Source organism: Heterodontus francisci, chromosome 11 (assembly GCF_036365525.1).
Source record: "Heterodontus francisci isolate sHetFra1 chromosome 11, sHetFra1.hap1, whole genome shotgun sequence".
Lineage (NCBI taxonomy): Eukaryota > Metazoa > Chordata > Chondrichthyes > Heterodontiformes > Heterodontidae > Heterodontus > Heterodontus francisci.
In genome coordinates this window covers 69,230,291-69,248,303 of record NC_090381.1, presented here as the reverse complement: position 1 = coordinate 69,248,303, position 18,013 = coordinate 69,230,291, and the positions used below count along the sequence as shown (strand labels likewise).

Sequence of the window (18,013 nt, the reverse complement as noted above, 5' to 3'; positions counted from 1 at the left end):
TATGAATCTGCCTGTCCTGCCTTCAATTTGTTATTGAGTTGTTTTAGGGCCGGAACACTTTCTATCGGGGGGGGAGGCTAAAGATTGCGGAGTTTGGAAAGATTTGGAATAATTTCTGAACGGGAGTGACGGTTTGTTCAATTAAAGAGCTAATTAGTGGCGCTGAGTACAGCTTCGCTTTTTGTCTGGAGCTGCAGCTGACTGCTATTTTTGTGGGACGTGCTGATTTCCCCCCCCCCCCCCCCCCCCGCCTTTAGCAGGCTGCTGTTGCTAGGGTGCTGGGCTCTGGGTGTGGTCGGGGAGAGAGAGAGAGAGAGCGGGAGCGGCGGTGCTGCGCTTATTGACTGACTGGTACCGAGAGAGAGAGAGAGAGAGGGGTAGTGGCTGGTAACAGGCACTGAGAGTGCTCCTGTCTGAGATAGTAAACGTGTAACAGCCAAAGGCCGAGGCCATGCGTGGAGACTGAGGAGGAGCTCGGGGGTAAGAGCGACAGGAAATCCCGACACGACAAGGGCGAGTGTGGAGGGGCCGGAGTCGCGGCCGCCACTTCTCAGGTCAGATAATGCCCGGTCCCCCAGTCTGTGTAATGGGTTTTCAATTGTGGGAGGAGAGGAATTTAGTAAAATGGTTAAAAGCCTCAACATGTCGGTCCAGACATTACCAGTATGATTAAAACGGCAATTGTGAAATTAGCGTCATTTCTGGGAGGAAAAATCGAGTAAATTAAGTAACACGACTAGACCGGCAAATAGGCTGTTTGACTCTAGAATATCTACCATGTAGTTTTAACCATTGTAGGTTAATGCAAAATCTATGTTAATAGAGGTAAAACAATGATAGCTCGTCTGTATTCTCTTATGTAACCCAATTATTTTGTAAATTTTCCATAAATAGCAAAAAAATCCAAGCCTTTATTTTTCATATTTAGTTACTATTCAAAAAACTTGAATGAAAGTTTTATATATAGCTTTAAATTAGTACAGGACCTGCCTTTATAAACAATTGCTAGTTATTCTGTTTATTGTAAATGCTAATTATGTCACCTGCAGTAAAACTAAGCAGTACTGTGGAATAAGGTTGTATGTACCACATTGTTGACATTGAGATGATTAAGTGGTGTAGTGAAATTAGTATTAGGTTATTGCCATCTGTAGTCAAAGATATATGCCCTTGAAATACTCCAGCATATTTTCCTTATAAAACATAGCACTGGAGTAGCTGATTGGATTGTGTGACTTGACCTGAAGTACTTATCGTGTCATTTTAATTGCAGTGGTACTGTTTTTTAACAGTGTTCTAGAGGAATAGCGGGTGCTGTGTATCTATGCTATACCACACAATCTAAAATGTATCAAAGACAGTAACATGTTTTGTGATTCAAATTTATTCAACTGTAAGAACAAAACTTAATAGGCTTATTTAATGCAAATTGGATTATTTTGATATATTACTGCCTCAAACATACCTAAATGTTTAGAATGCACATAAAATAGTGATTTATGAATTTTGAATTTAAGCATCTGCTGAACTTTCAGATACAGGGAAGGCTATTTCTAGCAAACTGTTAGATTACAAGTGACACTTATTTTACTTGTTGAGCAGAAGACAAATGTGTGTTTCATAATCAATTGCAGGGACCTGCTCTGCACTGTCTCCAGAAAAAAGCACTTTGGCTCCTCAATGCTATCTGTGTATATTTTTATTATAAAGAATAGCAGGCTTAAGCACATTTCTTAATGTAGTGCATCTCGGGCAAGATTGATATTTGTCTGGTCATCTGATTCTCTTGTACCATCTTGTAACTATAGTGTGTTAGATATTCCATCAATTTTGTTTTTAAAATTCCTTTTAAAGTAATTGAACATGATAGTCAAAATCCACAATTGAAAATATTATAGAAAGAATATTAAGCTAATGTGAATGATTTAAAAATACATTTTCTACCAAAAATTGTAATATGCAGTTTTGTATGGGCTCCAAGTCTAAGGCATCTTGTAATCATGCAGTATAACAGGGTTTGTATGGGAACAACCAGTATGTGCTCAAAAGCATTTTTGTAGAATTGTATTTAATACATTTCAAATATTTTTCCCTAATTTTTAACAGTCTCCCTGTAAAATATTTAAATGTGAAATGAAATAATTTTACTTTAACCCACCCAGTAATAGATAAATGTCTAAAATAGAGCCTTTCCCAAAAGGTTCAGCTGCTGAAGCCAATGTATAATTGTGCTACTCTTATTTGGGCTGTCTGTTCAGTGTGTTAGCTGATCTTAGTTCAGGCAGCAGCTGGATTGCTACAATTGGACTCATAACATGGGCTAGGGAGGGACACCTAGCCAGAATCTCTGCTGTTGATATGCATACATCGAGTCTAGACAGTGTCATTAACCAAAGATTGGCCACTTGGATGAAGTCTTGGCAGGGCTTCTGATGCCTGGGAGTAGCATAAACCAGGATAGAGGGAAGGGAGAATAAATCTTAATTAGTAGGATTAAATGGATAATATGTCATAGTAGTAATTACTATAACGTTATTTTGCTTTTGTTCACTTCATTTTTTTTTTAAAGTACAAGAATAGAAATACAATAGTTTCATGCCCTGTAATACCAATACCTATGATTTAACTCTAAAGTGTAAACTTTTAGATGCAATATTGTTACATTTTACCAAGATTGCGTATGTTGTGAAAACCTTTTTGTTACAGCCATATTGTTTGACCAGTTTTGCTAAATCATTATTGAGTGCATTTGTTTGTTCAATCTGTCATACAATGGAACAAACACAGTGGAGAGGTACAGCAAATGTTACATTTTGGTAACATTCAGACTTTTTGGATTTTTGTCTGCTGTAGACAGAACTTAAAACAAATCAAATACAACAGCAGCTCATGTATTTCACCATGAAGCCTTTCAAGTGGATGAACAGAAGGCGAACAGATGTTTTTTTTCTACTTTTTACAGGCTAAATTAAAGTTTTGACTTTTATATTTATAAAATCTTAAGATCATGTTTATTTTAAAAAATGCAGTTGGAAAGTAGATGCATTCTTGCAATCTTGGATCAAAAATGATGCCATGTAAATTCTTGTGGGCCTGTAAAGCACTCTACTTTTGCAACATGTTAATAATTCCGGTTTAAAAGTGGAATAGGAAACCTTGAGTTAATTGAATGGTTTTGCACATCATAGTTTTGCACCAGGTTGCTTTTATGGTAGTACAATTTAGTTGTAACTGCACCAGAGATATGGGGCTGCAAACTCTATAATTGAGAGGTAGAGCCATCCAGTGGTTGCCTTGGTTGTAAGTGAGGCCTTTTCCAATGTGCTTTTTGGCTTCACATTTGTCATTACAATCTTGATACATAATGGGGGTGATAAGCTGTTCTCTGAAGACTTGAATGCATGAGTTCAAATACTTGTGTGAAATAATCTACCCCAATGGATGCACTTTGCTTCTAAGACAGAAGGTTTTGGGTTCAAGCCCCATTCCAATACATAGATTTGGGCTTACACCACACTACTTAAGGGCATGCTGCATTGCTGGAGTGCCGCCTTTTGGATGAGATGTTAAAACAGTTCAAATGGGAAAAAATAATCCCATGATGCTATTTGAGGGAGAGCAGGGAGACCTATTGATGGTTGAGTGATGAATGTTGGACAAGACAACACCACAAAAATAAATTTAACTTGTCATTTCTCATTTGCTGTTTGTGGGACCTTGTTATATGCATTTTGGCTACCACATTTGCCAGCAAAAGATGAGTGACTACACTTAATTAATTGGCTTTGAAATACTTTAATGTATGCTGAGGAAATAAAAGATGCCATATAAATGCAATGTAAGAGCAAAATACTCTGGATGCTGGAACTCTGAAATGAGAACAGAAAGTGCTGGAAATAGTAGGTCTGGCAGCATCTGTGGAGAGAGAAACAGAGTTAATGTTTCAGTTCTGTGACAGTTCTGATGAAGGGTCGCAGACCTGAAATGTTAGCTCTGTTTCTCTCTCCAGAGATGCTGCCATGCCTCCTATATAAATGCAACTTTGTTAAACAAAAGTCAGATGAGTGCAAAAAGGAAAATCCCATTCTGTACTCCTAACTGCTTTGGCAAAATTAACAGGATCAGTTTCAGATCTTTTAATGACAGGATGCTTGGGCAGTCATGTTAGTTGGCAATATCAACTTCACTGGTCTGGTCAGCAATGCGCTGTAATTTTAGAAAAAGGCCAGTGTTTCTTTTTCCGCTTCCCTCCTGTGTACCAGAAAAGTGAACGCAGGACTGTATCTAGAATGCTTAAGTATGTACTATTCGATGATGAACATATTTTGTGCAGTGGTATTCTAATTGGTGCAGGTGCTATAGCATAGATACAATTCAGTACTTGCTGTCTTTTCGAGCACTTCTGATTTTTATTTTTAAAAAAAAGATTCTGTGTAACTCCGCTTCAGTCAGAAACAGCGTATGTGTTGGTCTTGGAGAAAGTGACATGCACTGCTCGCCTCTCCTTGATGCAGGAAATGTGCAGCCCAGAGGGAGGGTGGAAACAAAGTAACAGCCTAAGGCAAATAAAAATATGAAATGTACATTAATTAGACACAGTAATATGCTACAGCCAAATTAACACTGTTAACAGTGCATTTTTTATTCAAGCATATTATCATTAAACCAAAACACAACTTTAATAAAACAATCCTGAAGTAAACATAGGGGCTCAATCACTATTTTGCAAAATCCATCAGTGGTTATGTAATACATTATGTTGCATCAAAGAACATAATTCATCACAGCAAAAATTTGGCATGGTTCAAATCGGAGCTGCGCAAACATATTCACTACAACTTAAGATTGTTAAAAGTTTGATCACGGTTGCTTGTTCCAACAGCGTTTATCTAACGATGTGCCAAAATGGTTGCAGTAAAGTACACTTCTACGTGGATCAGACACCAGTCTTTACAATCCAAACTTAATTTGATTTTAAATTTTATTTTGATCCCATTTCATTATGGGCACTGTACATTGTAAAAGGGTTTTGCTATAAAGAAATTAGTTGCTAATTCTGCACTCCATTGTTTTAAAATAAAATACCAATTTTAATTATACTCTGAACACTAAATGTTACATATGCAGAAAGACTAAGCTACAAGTAACCACAACAGCGAATATCCCACGGCGCTTCATCGGTGCGCTATCGAGCAAAATATAACACCGAGCCACATGGATAATGGAACAGGTAACCAAAAGCTTGGTGAAAGCACTAGGTTTTAAGGAGGAGAAGAAGTGGATAGGTTAAGGGTAGGAATGCCAGAACTTGGTTGCCGGTATAGCTGCCAGTGGTGGGACCATGAATATCAAGGATGCGCGAGAGGCCAGAATTGGAGGAGTGCAGAGTGATGGTTAATGAGAATTGGTGAAAGTTAGGATGCAGATAGTGTAGTTGTGGGTAAGCTGAAGTTTAGGAGGGTGGGAGGATGGCCAGGAGAGCATTAAAAATAGTTGAGTCTGGAGGTAACCAAGACATGGATGAAGGTTTCAGCAGCCATTAGGCTGGGGTGGGGTCAGGGGAGAGACAGGCAATAATATAGATGTGGAATTAGGTGATTTTGATGATGGAGAGAATATGTGGTTGGAAGTTCACCTCTATCAAATAGGACTCTGAGTCTGGTTCAGATTCATACAGTGGTCAGGGAGGGGGGACGAAGTTTGTGACCGGGTCTGAAGACGGTGGCTTTAGTCTTCCCAATATTTATCTGCTGGGAATTTCTGCTTATTCAACGATGAATTCAGGAAAAGGAAAAATTAAACAAAATCAAAAATTGTTGGAAGTACATAGATCGAGCAGCATCTAAAAATAAGTACAGTTGAAACAAAGACCCTTTGACAGAATCATAAACCATTGTTCAAGCATCATTGGGATAAAATGGTTATATCTTCATGTCAAGGCAGTTGTCTAAAGATCCTCCCACTTTGACCACAATGAAAATTTGGGTGGAAATTTTATCAACCAGTTTGCTACGCAAATATTTTTAAAAGCATTTATTTTTCTTTTAAGTATATTTGCAGCAAAGAATGTATCTATTTGAAGAGGATGTCCCGTACTAAAGTTTAAAATTCACTGCTCTGCATTCCTGTAGCACAATGCTGTACTATTTTTGTCCATTGAAATTGTTTATATACAGAATTGTAGCAAAAATATATCATGTGAGACAAGATCTGTCCCGGTTAAATTGGAATCAAGGATTGGCAGGCAAAGCTGCTATATAACAATAGGCTGCTTTTGAAGGGGAGATGGTTTGGGTAACAGTTGAGTTAGATTTCAATGAGGCAAAGGGTGGGGCAGCTAAGGTAGGGCACACTGATCCAGAGCTCCCTGGATGACAAAAGAGATTGAGGGTGTATATGACAGTTGTCAGGTAGACGATGCAATTGAAAGCTAGGCTGAATATGGAAAATTCAGAGGGAAAGTGAAGAAGGAAATAAAAGAGGCAAAGAGAGTATTAGAAGAGACTGGTCGCTAACATGAAAGGGAATCCAAAAGTCTTCCACAGGCGTAGAAATAGTAAACGGGTAATAAAAGGAGGGGTGGGGCTGATTAGGGTCCAAAAATGTGATATGCACATGGAGGCAGAGCATGCCTGAGGTATTAAATGAGTAATAAAAGGTTCCGAAGAAGGGTCACTGACCCGAAACGTTAACTCTGCTTCTCTTTCCACAGATGCTGCCAGACCTGCTGAGTGAATCCAGCATTTCTTGTTTTTGTATTAAATGAGTACTTTGCATCTGTCTTTACTAAGGAAGAAGATATTGCCAAAGTCATAATGAAAGAGGGGGTAGTTGAGATGCTTGGTAGGCTTAAAATTGATAGAGGTGTTATTAGAAAGGCAGGCTGTACTTAAAGTTGATTAGTCACCAGAACCAGATGGGATGCACCCAAGGATACTGAGGGAAGTAAGGGTGGAAATTGTAGAGGCACTGGCCATAATATTTCAATTCTCCTTAGATGTGGGGGTGGTGCCAGAGGACTGGAGAATTGCAAATATCACACCCTTGTTTAAAGAAGAGTGTAAGGATAAACCCAACAACTACAAGCCAGTCAGTTTAACCTCAGTGGCGGGAAAGCTTTTAGAAGTGATAATCAGGGTCAAAATTAAGTCACTTGGAGAAGTGTGGATTGATTAAGTAAAGCCAGCATGGATTTGTTAAAGGCACATCTTGTTTCTATAACGTGCTTGAGTATTTTGATGAGGTAACAAATGGTTGATGAGGGTAATGCAGTTTATGTGGTGTATATGGACTTGCAAAAGTCGTTTGATAGAGTGCCACATAATAAGCTTACCAGCAAGGTTGAAGCCCATGGAATAAAAGGGACAGTGACAGCATGGCTAAGTGACAGGAAATGAAGAATAATGGTGAATGGTTGTTTTTTGGACTGAAGGGAACTATACAGTGGGAACCCTACTGTAGTCAGTATTGGGAATACTCCTTTTCTTGATATATGTTAATGACTTAGACTTGGGTGTATAGGGAACAATGTCAAAGTTTGCAACTGCCACAAAACTTGAGAAGATTGTGAATTGTGAGGAGGATAGTGATGACCTTAGAGGACATAGGCTGGTGGAATGGGCCGACACGTGGCAGATGAAATTTAATGTAGAGAAGTATGAAGTGATGCTTTTTGCAGGAAGAATGAGGAGCTGAAATATAAAATAAAGTAAACAATTCTAAAGGGGGTGCAGGACCAGAGGGACCTTGTGGGTATATGTGCTCAAATCATTGAAGGTGGCAGGGCAGGTTGAGAAAGCAGGTAATAAAGCATATGGGATCCTGGGTTTTATAAATAGAGCCATTGAGTACAGAAGCAAGAAAGTTATGATCAACCTTTGTAAAACACTAGTTCGGCCTCAACTGGAGTATTGTGTCCAATTCTGGGCACTGTACTTTAGGAAGGGAGTGCAAGCATTGGAGAATGATTCTGGAACCAAAGACTTCAGTTATGAGGATAGATTGGAGAAGCTGGGGTCATTTTCCTTAGAGAAGAGAATGTTGAGAGGAGATTTGATAGATTTGTTCAAAATCACGAGGCGTCAGACAGAGTAGATAGGGAGAAACTGTTCTTGCTGGTGGAAGGGTTGAGAACCAGAAAATGCTGATCTAAGGTGATTGGTAAATGACCCAAAAGAGACATGAGGAAATCTTTTTATGCAATGAGTCGTTAATATTTGGAATGCTCTGCCTGAGAGGATGTTGGAGACAGATTCAATTTTGACTATCAAATTGCAGGGCTATGGGGAAAGGGCAGGGGAGTGGGTCCAGCTGAATCATAGAAGGTTTAAGGCACAGAAAGAGGCCACTGGGCCCATCATGCCTGTGCCGGCTGAAAAACGATCCACATATTCTAATCCCACTTTCCAGCATTTGGTCCATCGCCCTGCAAATTAAGGCACTTGAGGTGTATATCCAGACTCCTTTTGAATGTGTTGAGGGTTTCTGCCTCAACTACCCTTTCAGACAGTGAGTTCCAGACCCTCACCACCCTCTGGATGAAAAAGTTTTCCTCATCTCTGCTCTAATTTTTCTACCAATCAGAAATTGACTAGCTGAAAGAAGACAGAGGGTGGTGGTTGATGGCAAATGTTCATCCTGGAGTTCAGTTACTAGTGGTGTACCGCAAGGATCTGTTTTGGGGCCACTACTGTTTGTCATTTTTATAAATGACCTGGAAGAGGGTGTAGAAGGGTGGGTTAGTAAATTTGCGGATGACACTAAGGTCGGTGGAGTTGTGGATAGTGCCGAGGGATGTTGTAGGGTACAGAGGAACATAGATAGGCTGCAGAGCTGGGCTGAGAGATGGCAAATGGAGTTTAATGTGGAAAAGTGCGAGGTGATTCACTTTGGAAGGAGTAACAGGAATGCAGAGTACTGGGCTAATGGGAAGATTCTTGGTAGTGTAGATGAACAGAGAGATCTTGGTGTCCAGGTGCATAAATCCCTGAAGGTTGCTACCCAGGTTAATAGGGCTGTTAAGAAGGCATATGGTGTGTTAGCTTTTATTAGTAGGGGGATCGAGTTTCGGAGCCACGATGTCATGCTGCAGCTGTACAAAACTCTGGTGAGACCGCACCTGGAGTATTGCGTGCAGTTCTGGTCACCGCATTATAGGAAGGATGTGGAAGCTATGGAAAGGGTGCAGAGGAGATTTACTAGGATGTTGCCTGGTATGGAGGGAAGGTCTTATGAGGAAAGGCTGAGGGACTTGAGGTTGTTTTCATTGGAGAGGAGGAGGGGTATATAAGATAATCAGAGGGTTAGATAGGGTGGTCGGTGTCGCAGTCCGCACTGTGGAAGCTGCGTGTGATTTGAACACTGTTTAAGGCGGCTCGCCTTGTGACAATGAGGTCTAGCTGGTGCCAACGACGTGATCTTGGGTGCCTCCATGAAACCTGGTGACAGGGTTTAGTGTGAAAGAACGAGTTGGTGATGCAGAGGTTATGATAGGTACACAACTCAAGCAGTCTCTGCCCGTTCTCATTCATCCTTCCAACGCCATAGCGCCCAAGGCAGGAGGGCCATGAGTCATGGTCGGCCCCAACCCTGGCATTAAAGTCCCCCAGCAGGAATAGGTGTTCGGTGTTGGGGATGCTGCTAATGATATGGAGTTGTTCATAGAACTGGTCTTTAGCTTCAGGTGGGGAGCAGAGTGTTGGAGCATAGATGCTGAGTAGGTGTACTGGACCAGAGGTGGTGAGCAGTCGGATGGACAGTATGCGTTCCGAGCCATTTGAGGGAGGCTCTATCATGCTGAGCAAGGAGTCCTGGTGTGCTGAGCCCTGGTGTGCAGCAAGGTTAGACTCGGACCAAAGAAGTTGCATCATTCCAAGCAGAAGGGCCACCCGCGCATCAACACGAGCAGAATTTCTCACCCACAGCTGTTAAAAAAAATTTCTAAATTCACTTGTAACAGCCCTTCAAAACACTCCCACAGGGGATGCTGAGACCAAGTGGGCCCACATCAGAGACGCCATCTATGAGTCAGCTTTGACCACCTACGGCAAAAGTGCAAAGAGAAATGCAGACTGGTTTCAATCTCGTAATGAAGAGCTGGAACCTGTCATAGCCGCTAAGCGCATTGCACTGTTGAACTACAAGAAAGCCCCCAGCGATTTAACATCCGCAGCACTTAAAGCAGCCAGAAGTACTGCACAAAGAACAGCTAGGCGTTGCGCAAAGGACTACTGGCAACACCTATGCAGTCGTATTCAGCTGGCCTCAGACACCGGAAACATCAGAGGAATGTATGATGGCATGAAGAGAGCTCTTGGGCCAACCATCAGGAGGATCGCCCCCCTCAAATCTAAATCGGGGGACATAATCACTGACCAACGCAAACAGATGGACCGCTGGGTTGAGCACTACCTAGAACTGTACTCCAGGGAGAATGCTGTCACTGAGACTGCCCTCAATGCAGCCCAGCCTCTACCAGTCATGGATGAGCTGGACATACAGCCAACCAAATCGGAACTCAGTGATGCCATTGACTCCCTAGCCAGCGGAAAAGCCCCTGGGAAGGACCGCATTACCCCTGAAATAATCAAGAGTGCCAAGCCTGCTATACTCTCAGCACTACATGAACTGCTATGCCTGTGCTGGGACGAGGGAGCAGTACCCCAGGACATGCGCGATGCCAACATCACCCTCTATAAAAACAAAGGTGACCGCGGTGACTGCAACAACTACCGTGGAATCTCCCTGCTCAGCATAGTGGGGAAAGTCTTTGCTCGAGTCGCTCTGAACAGGCTTCAGAAGCTGGCCGAGCGCGTCTACCCTGAGGCACAGTGTGGCTTTCGTGCAGAGAGATCGACCATTGACATGCTGTTCTCCCTTCGTCAGATACAGGAGAAATGCCGTGAACAACAGATGCCCCTCTACATTGCTTTCATTGATCTCACCAAAGCCTTTGACCTCGTCAGCAGACGTGGTCTCTTCAGACTACTAGAAAAGATCGGATGTCCACCAAAGCTACTAAGTATCATCACCTCATTCCATGACAATATGAAAGGCACAATTCAACATGGTGGCTCCTCATCAGAGCCCTTTCCTATCCTGAGTGGTGTGAAACAGGGCTGTGTTCTCGCACCCACACTTTTTGGGATTTTCTTCTCCCTGCTGCTTTCACATGCGTTCAAATCCTCTGAAGAAGGAATTTTTCTCCACACAAGATCAGGGGGCAGGTTGTTCAACCTTGCCCGTCTAAGAGCGAAGTCCAAAGTACGGAAAGTCCTCATCAGGGAACTCCTCTTTGCTGACGATGCTGCTTTAACATCTCGCACTGAAGAGTGCCTGCAGAGTCTCATCGACAGGTTTGCGTCTGCCTGCAATGAATTTGGCCTAACCATCAGTCTCAAGAAAACGAACATCATGGGGCAGGATGTCAGAAATGCTCCATCCATCAATATTGGCGACCACGCTCTGGAAGTGGTTCAAGAGTTCACCTACCTAGGCTCAACTATCATCAGTAACCTGTCTCTAGATGCAGAAATCAACAAGCGCATGGGAAAGGCTTCCACTGCTATGTCCAGACTGGCCAAGAGAGTGTGGGAAAATGGCGCACTGACACGGAACACAAAAGTCCGAGTGTATCAGGCCTGTGTCCTCAGTACCTTGCTCTACGGCAGCGAGGCCTGGACAACGTATGCCAGCCAAGAGCGACGTCTCAATTCATTCCATCTTCACTGCCTTCGGAGAATACTTGGCATCAGGTGGCAGGACTATATCTCCAACACAGAAGTCCTTGAAGCGGCCAACACCCCCAGCTTATACACACTACTGAGTCAGCGGCGCTTGAGATGGCTTGGCCATGTGAGCCGCATGGAAGATGGCAGGATCCCCAAAGACACATTGTACAGCGAGCTCGCCACTGGTATCAGACCCACCGGCCGTCCATGTCTCCGCTATAAAGACGTCTGCAAACACGACATGAAATCGTGTGACATTGATCACAAGTCGTGGGAGTCAGTTGCCAGCATTCGCCAGAGCTGGCGGGCAGCCATAAAGACAGGGCTAAATTGTGGCGAGTCGAAGAGACTTAGTAGTTGGCAGGAAAAAAGACAGAGGCGCAAGGGGAGAGCCAACTGTGCAACAGCCCCAACAAACAAATTTCTCTGCAGCACCTGTGGAAGAGCCTGTCACTCCAGAATTGGCCTTTATAGCCACTCCAGGCGCTGCTTCACAAACCACTGGCCACCTCCAGGCGCGTATCCATTGTCTCTCGAGATAAGGAGGCCCAAAAGAAAGAAGATAGGGTGGATAGTGAGAGTCTTTTTCCTCGGATGGTGATGGCAAACACGAGGGGACAGAGCTTTAAGTTGAGGGGTGATAGATATAGGACAGATGTCAGAGGTAGTTTCTTTACTCAGAGAGTAGTAGGGGCGTGGAACGCCCTGCCTGCAACAGTAGTCGACTCGCCAACATTAAGGGCATTTAAGTGGTCATTGGATAGACATATGGATGAAAATGGAATAGTGTAGGTCAGATGGTTTCACAGGTCGGCACAACATCAAGGGCCGAAGGGCCTGTACTGCGCTGTAATGGTCTAATTCTAATTCACTTTAAATCTATGCCCCCTCGTCACTGACCTCTCTGCTAAGGTGAATAGGCCCTTCACCTTCATTCTGTCCAGGCCCCTCAACTTTTTGTACATTTCAATTAGATCTCCCCTCAGCCTTTTCTGTTCCAAGGAGAACAACCCCAGCCTATCCAATCTTTCCTCATAGCTGCATTTTTCCAGTCCTGGCAACATCCTCGTAAATCTCCTCTGTACCCTCTCTAGTGCAATTGCATCCTTTTTGTAATGAGATGACCAGAACTGCACACAGATTGTGGCCTAACCAATGAGTTATACAGTTCCAGCACAACCTCCCTGCTCTTATATTTTATACCTCAGCTAATTAAGGAAAGGATTCCATATGCCTTCTTAACCACCTTATCGACCTGTCCTGCTACCTTCAGGGTTCTGTGGACATTCACTCCAAGGTCCCTCACTTCATCTACATATCTCAGTATTTTCTCATTAATCGCGTATTCTTTGCCTTGTTTGACCTCCCCAAATGCATCACCTCACACTTCTTCAGGTTGAATTCTATTTGCCACTTTTCTGCCCATCTGACAAGACCATCAATATCTTCCTGCAGCCTACAGCTATCCTCCTCGCTATCTACCTCATGGCAATCTTTGTGTCGTCTGCAAACCTGTTGATTATGCCCCCTACATTGGTGTCCAAATGGTTAATATATACCGCAAAAAGCAGGAGACCCAGTACGGAGCCCTGCGGATTGCCCCTGGAAACAGCCCTCCAGTCGTGAAAACACCCATCTGCAGTTACCCTTTGTTTCCTGCCACTGAGCCAATTTTGTATTCATCTTGCTGCATTTCCCTGGATCCCATGGGATTTTTTTTTTAACCAGTCTGCCATGTGGGACCTTGTCAAAAGTCTTGCTAAAATCCATGTAGACCACATCAGCTGCATCTGTCTTGTTCTTGCAGTAAGCTGGCATGGATTCTAAGGGCCGAACGGCGGCCTTCTCTGCTGTAACCGTTCTATGATTCTATGTTTGTTTGCGAGCTCAGTCTCTGAAATTTCGCCCTAGTTTTGACATTTTGTGTGGATCATACAATTTCAGATGATTGCTGTTTCAGTTGCTCCCTGCAGTAAGGTAAAGGTGTCCTTTTGTCATACCATAACACTTAGTTGCAATCAGCCCTTCTGTGGCATGTGCCAGTTGTCAGTGTGACTCTTCGATCTTGTCAAATTACATTCTTTATATTTTACAGCTTACTCCTAGTTTTTACAGCAGTGTTTTGTGTCTAAGAAATAAAAGGCTTTTTTGAGGTGACATTATGAAAGAAAAGCATCACAGTTACTCTGGATAGAGGTTGTAAAGACTTTTGAGTAATATTTTTGGTTGCACATGATTTAGTATTTGATTTCTCAGATCAAGAACACAATGTGGAGAGTGGGTTGAAGAGTGGAAATTAAATAAAATCAAATTAGATGAAAGGTTTCAGGAAATGCCGACAATGTAAGTAGTACATGGGTGTGCATTGTGGTTATTCACATAAATGCTTAGTGAACCTGAGCAATAAAACGGAGTTCTTTGACTATTGCTTTCCCAATTAAAGGAAATTAGAATTTTTGTTTTGTGAAAATTCTTTCCTGCATGACCTATGTTTGTGCATTTCTAATGGTACTACACCAAAGTACTTCTGGAGTAGGGCTGATCTGTTTGAATCTTCAGTTAACTATACTGAGATATTTGCTGCACAGTATTGGTTAATTACTTGAGTGCATCTCAGTTACTGTACTAATTTATGCCTGTTCATTTGTAATATATATTGGATGTGATAGTTATCAAAATTTAGGTACATTACTGTTGCATTAAATGTACTTTATTAGAATTTAACTTGTCCAGCATTTATAGAATGTGTTAAGTGGCAAGTGTGAAACTGTAATGTGTATGTTTTCTTTAAGGGAAGTTGACTTTCAACTATATTCACCTAAAATTCAGTTCAAAGATAGAATTTGTCAAATCTTTTCATGTAGTGTAATGTAGATTTAATGCCGTCACAATTTTTCTAAATTCTAGCTTGCTTCTGCCTGAACAATAGTAAAGCCATTTGTGTTGCACACAGTTTTTTGTCAACAAGTATATTGCAAATAACTAGATTATATTGTACATAATTGTAAGTAAGTGTTATTTTAGCACATAACTGACACATTTTATAAATTGACAGTCAACTAAATATGAGAGCTCACTGGAAATGGTTCAGGGATTTATCATGTGTAGGGAATGAGGTGTCATGTATATTTGAACCCAAGTCTGATGCCTTGTAGCCAACGAATAAAGATTTTAAGAAAACTGCAATGTTTTCATTACACCACTGAAGAATGGATATAATACATTTAAAAAAAAAATTCTAATGGGGATTTCAGATCTTGAAAATGAAGTATGGTTTAATTGATAATTCTAAACTGATCTGTCCTCAGTGCAATGTCAGTGAGTGTAGATAATGTACATGGTCACTTCAGTGCAAGTTAGAAGGACGCTGCTGCCTTTTAGAAGTGGTAAGCCCTGTAATTAGGAAGTGATGTAAAGAGCTTTTTTTGCTTATGGTAAGTAAGCCAAATGCACAACATGTGAACTAACACCAAAAACTACATTACCGTTATACAGCAACTAGAGTTGAAGGGATGCCAAATAGTCTGACAATTATGAAGGGAAACTTTTTCATAGTATTTCAGTCGTCATACCTGTAGGTGAGTTGAGCTTTGACTTGTTTGCACAACTTTGGTCTACCTTGCTGATTTTATATTAATTCAGCATTAATTATTGAAAAGCCTTATTTTCATGCTTTTATATAGTCAGACCAAATATCAGTGTAACTCTTTTTTTTAAAAAATGCATCAAGCAGGCTGATCAGGTGTTCATGGGCAGCCTAATGTGAATTTTAAGAAACTAAATATGTACAATAAACTTTTTAGTGCTAATTTTATTAGTATCAACTGTGCTTTACATTGATATTATTTGAGAATGAGTTAGACCGCTTTGTAATTTTTCCAATGTAAATTTGGCTGAATTTCAGTATTTTCTTCAAAGTAATGAATGTAAAATTCAACAATTTTATACTCGAACTTAAAATTATCATTCATACTTGTGTGTTTTGATGCATTGTATAGTCTAATGAAGTGCTATAATAAGGGCTATCAAACAATTAAAGTTAATCGCCATTAATCTTGATTAACATTTTTTAATTTTAGTTAATCTGAGTTTTAATTATCCATCTCATTCAAGTTAGTTTTATTTCTGATATTACATGGAATTATATAGGAAAACTCAACCTCTGTGATCCTGGAACTCAATTTGACAGTAAATACAACTAATCATCATTAAATCCAGTGAACTGTCAGACCATCTATATATAAAAAAAACTACAAGTGCTTCATTTTTAGTGCTTCACTCCATAATGTTTTAGTTCTTTTTCTTTTCGATTTGCTTTGAGTATTTTGGTCCATGTTTACCACAATTTCTTTTACTTGACAGCCCTATTTTTAAGTTTTTCTTTTAAGGATTGTTCTCTGTGCTGCTCTGCCCCATCTACCCCCCCCCCCACTTTCTGTCTGACCGTCTGACCACCTGACCCAGAATCGCGCACTAACTCTGTTTCTCCCACCGCCCCCCCCCCCCCCCCCCCCCCACCCCCCCATCACTGATGTCTTTTTTAAATTGCCTATTCCTACACCTTTCACCAATAGTAGCAACAAGGGCAAGCAAGCAGCAGGAAATTCATTGTCAATTAAACTGAAATAATTGTATATTTTATTTTGAAAATAGAAGAGGAAGGTTAGGTGGTGTTTGAAGACGAGGTGTTGAATATCAGAGCTCCTTTCTACTGAAACAGTTATAATTTCCATAACTTGGCAATTAATATGTTTAAAAACATAATCACTAAAATGACTGAAGACATTAATCATAAAAATTATGATCAACTAACAACTCTTGCTATAATATGGCTTGGGTTGTGAAAGGTTAGCATTCTTGGCAGGACTGTTTCAGCCCACAGGATGGGTCACTTGTAATTGCAACTGAGGCAGTGATTGAAAAAATACTATTTCAGGATTTTTGTTATCCTAATTTTCATTTTTTTTTTTGTCAACTTCAGTCTGGTAACAGCCAAAGGAGAGCTTCTACCTATGTTGAATATTTTCTCATGCATTCAATACCTGATTATTTCAAATGGGTCAGTTTTACAATGGAGATTAATCTTTTTATTTTTAAATATTTGTTTTTGAGATATTGGAACTGTACTTGAAACAAATTAGATGTAAGTATTGATTGGTACCAATATTGCAGCATCCCTTATTACATAATATCCTAGCAAGACACTTAATGAAGTTGTAGGGCCAATCTGTAGCTTGGGACGGTGGTGTATATTAAGTATAATTAATGCTCTGAGGGTTGAGGGGGGTGCAGTATGCTGATAGCAAGTCTGAAAATCTTAGTCGATCTTCCTTACCTTAGAAAAAAATTAACTTAAAATGTTGACATTGTTTACTAGAAGTGAATGATTTATTTGAGTGTCGGTAATATTTCTGCTTGTGGATGAAATGAGAAATAATGTGCAATTGTGAAATTCTTAGGAATATTAATCACAATTTTTAGATTATTTTAAACTCTTAAATGAAAAATCAATGCCTAAAATTGTTAAGTATTGCAAGTATTGATTAAGGTGCTGGCAAAGTCAGCATTTATTGCTCTTGAAATAGAGATGAAAGGCTTGCTAGGCCATTTCAGGGGGCTGTTAAGAATCAGCCACATTGGTGTGGGTCTGGAGTCATTTATAGCCCAGACTGGGTAAGGATGGCAGATTTTGTTCCCTAAAGGACATTAGTGAACCAGATGGGTTTTTATGACAATCTAGTAGTTTCGTGGTCATTTCTGATGGCATCCTTTTTATTCCAGATATATTTAGTTAACTGAATTTAAATTCCCCAGCTAGTGTGGTGGGATTTGAACTCATGTCTCTTAGTCCAATCCTCTGGATTGCTAGTGCAGTAACATAACCAGTACATTACCCTACACCGAAGTGCAGAAAGCTGAGGGTAAATTGTACAATGTGTCAGCAGCAGTGAGATTCACATGCACATTTTTTTTAATGTTCACACAAACAAGTATGATGGAGATTAGGTTTTGAGTGCTGTTGATTCAGTTTCGGTGGCAATAGCTGATGAAAGGTCACAGACCTGAAACGTTAACTCTGTTTTTCTCTCTCTATAGATGCTGCCTCACCTGAGTATTTCCAGCATTTTCTGTTTTTGTTTCAGGTTTCCAGCGTCTGCAGTATTTTGCTTTTGTGTTGTGGCAATAGTTGTGATACCCCTTATTCTGAGACTATGTACTCTGGTTCTAGACTCACCAGCCAGGGGAAACATCCTATCTACATCCTCCCTGTTGCACCTCGTAAG

General features: G+C 40.9%; 1 protein-coding gene across 2 annotated transcripts in view; it reads left to right on the top strand.

Moving 5' to 3' along the window:
- The first annotated feature begins 275 nt into the window (after window positions 1-275).
- Window positions 276-18,013, top strand: part of LOC137375299 (guanine nucleotide-binding protein subunit beta-4) — a 71,842-nt gene continuing 54,104 nt past the window's right edge. Inside the window, exon 1 of one of the 2 annotated variants that reach the window (XM_068042253.1) lies at window positions 276-480. The gene's annotated coding sequence lies outside the window, so the exon portion shown is untranslated. Of the gene's footprint in view, window positions 555-18,013 lie in introns of both variants that reach the window. The other variant, XM_068042252.1, reaches the window with a different exon arrangement.